The following is a 2,500-nucleotide window of genomic DNA, read 5'->3' as shown; positions in this document are numbered from 1 at the left end:
GGGAAAGAGAGAGAGAGAAACACAACCACAAACATAAAGACAGAGAGACAGACAAAACAGGAAGCAAAGAAAGAGGAACAAAGGATAGACAAACACAGAGAGTAATAGAAACAGAAAAAAAAACAAAGGAGAAAGGATGAGACAGAGGCAGACAGAGAGAGAAAGAGAGAGAGGGAGGGAGAGGGAGGGAGAGAGAGAGAGGGAGAGAGAGAGGGAGAGAGAGGGAGGGAGAAAGAGAGGGAGGAGAGAGAGAGGGAGAGAGAGGGAGGGAGAAAGAGAGAGGGAGAGAGAGAGAGGGGGGAGAGACGGAGGGAGAGGGATGGAGAAAGAGAGAGAGGGGGAGAGAGAGAGGGAGATGGAGGGAGAGAGAGTGAGAGGGGGAGAGAGGGAGGGAGAGGGAGGGAGAAAGAGAGAGAGGGGGGAGAGACAGAGGTAGAGAGAGAGAGAGAGGGAGGGAGAGAGAGGGAGGGAGAAAGAGAGGGAGGGGGAGAGAGGGAGGGAGAGGGAGGGAGAAAGAGAGAGGGGGAGAGAGAGGGAGAGAGAGGGAGGGAGAAAGAGAGAGAGGGAGGGAGAAAGAGAGGGGGGAGAGGGAGTGAGAGAGAGAGAAAGGGAGGGAGAGAGAGGGAGTTTATAATCAACAGAAAATAGATAAACAAAAGAAATAAAAAAAACAACAATCTTTAAATGAACAACAATGAGGGAGAACAGAAAATGAGGAAGAGACAAGCGGCAAAGAAAACGTGGATTGTGAGAAAAGGGGAGAGAAAAAAACTAAACAACACACAAAACCCACACCACACAACGACACGGCCATCAGAGCAGAGAAGCGAAAACAGGACCAGACCACAGCTCCTAATCACATCACCTGACACGTGCAGCACTAAAACAACATAATAAAACATAACAAACAAAAGCAGCAGCAGCAGGAACAAGAACAAACAAAAACACGTCTGGAACTTTTCAACCAGTCCCTCCCAACACTGAAGACATGAAACGCACCCCCCATGATGATTTTTTTTTTTTTAGAGCGTCTGGTCCCTCTCTCGACTGGAACAATTGTCACACACAAAAAAAACGTGGTTCCTCTCCCATACCAGCCGGGCGGTAACATTGATAGAGAGGGCGACAGCGACAGAGACAGACAGAGATAGCCAGACAGAGACAGACATAGACAGACAGCGACAGACAGAGACACAGACAGAGACACAGAGATAGAGGCAGACAGAGAGACAGACAGAAAGACACAGAGAGAGACAGACAGACAGAGACAGACACAGACATAGAGACAGATAGATACACACAGAGAGACCCAGACAGAGACCCAGACAGACACAGAGACAGAGACAGACAAAGAGACAGACAGGGAGACGGACAGAGAGACAGACAGAGACAGACAGACAGAGACAGACTGAGACAGAGACAGACAGAGATAGGCAGATAGAGACAGAGACAGACAGAGAGACAGAGAGGCAGATAGAGACAGAGAGAGACAACGACACAGAGAGAGAGAAACAGACAGAGGCAGACAAAGACAGAAACAGACAGCGACACAGAGACAGACAGAGACAGACAGCAACAGACACTGACACTGACACTAGTTTATTGAATAGGCCACACAGCCCCTTTTATTGGGGGTTCACAGTCGACAGATATATTATTATGTACACGAGGAAAAAACGAAAAAAAAAAAAAACCATTTGTATATTTTGGACTGCATTCAAGATCTGGGATCTAAGCTTAAAGGCATGGAAAAGAAACTTCGCAAAAACAAAAATACCCTCTTCTGGAACTCTCACAAATTCCAGATTATGAATTTCGAAATTGACAATATTCTGTAGATACTTAGATCTTAAGTCTTCATACTTAGGGCACTCAAAAGTGAAGTGAATTTCGGTTTCAAGTGAGTTACTACAAAATGGACAATTCCAGTTTTCTTGATTCCTTGAATAACGGTATTAGTGAACATTAATTTGTGATACTCCCATCCTAAACTGAGCGAGGGTGTTACGATATGTGTTCATCCATAAAACATCCACGTATTTCTCTCTTCCAAAACAAGTCTTGTATTGTTTATATACCGAGTATCTTACACTATTTTCTAAGTGGTCATGACAACGATAGCAAAATGAGTTGTACAGTCTTTCTCTAAGTTCTTTGAAAAATGGTCTCTCATGCCTACATCCAAACAACCACACTTGCTCAAATCCAGTTTCACACAGAACATTTTGAACTTTGGTCGCCCAAGTGACAGTACCATTTTCATGCATTTTTACCAACATTTTATAAGCTCTCTTGGAAAATAATTGTTCAGGCTGCTTCAGTAATCGAAACCAATATCGCAGAGACAGACAGCGACAGAGATAGATAGAGACAGGCAGACAGAGACAGAGACAGACAGCGACAGAGACAGACAGAGAGACAGACAGAGACAGCCATACATAGACAGAGACAGACAGCGACACAAAGACAGACAGAGACACAGAGATAGAGAGGCAGACAG

At 45.1% G+C, this 2,500-nt stretch overlaps 1 protein-coding gene across 1 annotated transcript in view; it reads right to left on the bottom strand.

Annotated features, from left to right (window-relative positions):
- Positions 1 to 2,500, bottom strand: part of LOC143290145 (nociceptin receptor-like) — a 388,332-nt gene that overhangs the window by 177,841 nt on the left and 207,991 nt on the right. The window lies entirely within an intron of this gene.

Source organism: Babylonia areolata, chromosome 15 (genome assembly GCF_041734735.1).
Source record: "Babylonia areolata isolate BAREFJ2019XMU chromosome 15, ASM4173473v1, whole genome shotgun sequence".
Taxonomy (NCBI): Eukaryota; Metazoa; Mollusca; class Gastropoda; order Neogastropoda; family Buccinidae; genus Babylonia; species Babylonia areolata.
Note: the sequence above shows the minus strand (reverse complement) of the source record. Positions and strands in the feature narration are given on the sequence as shown.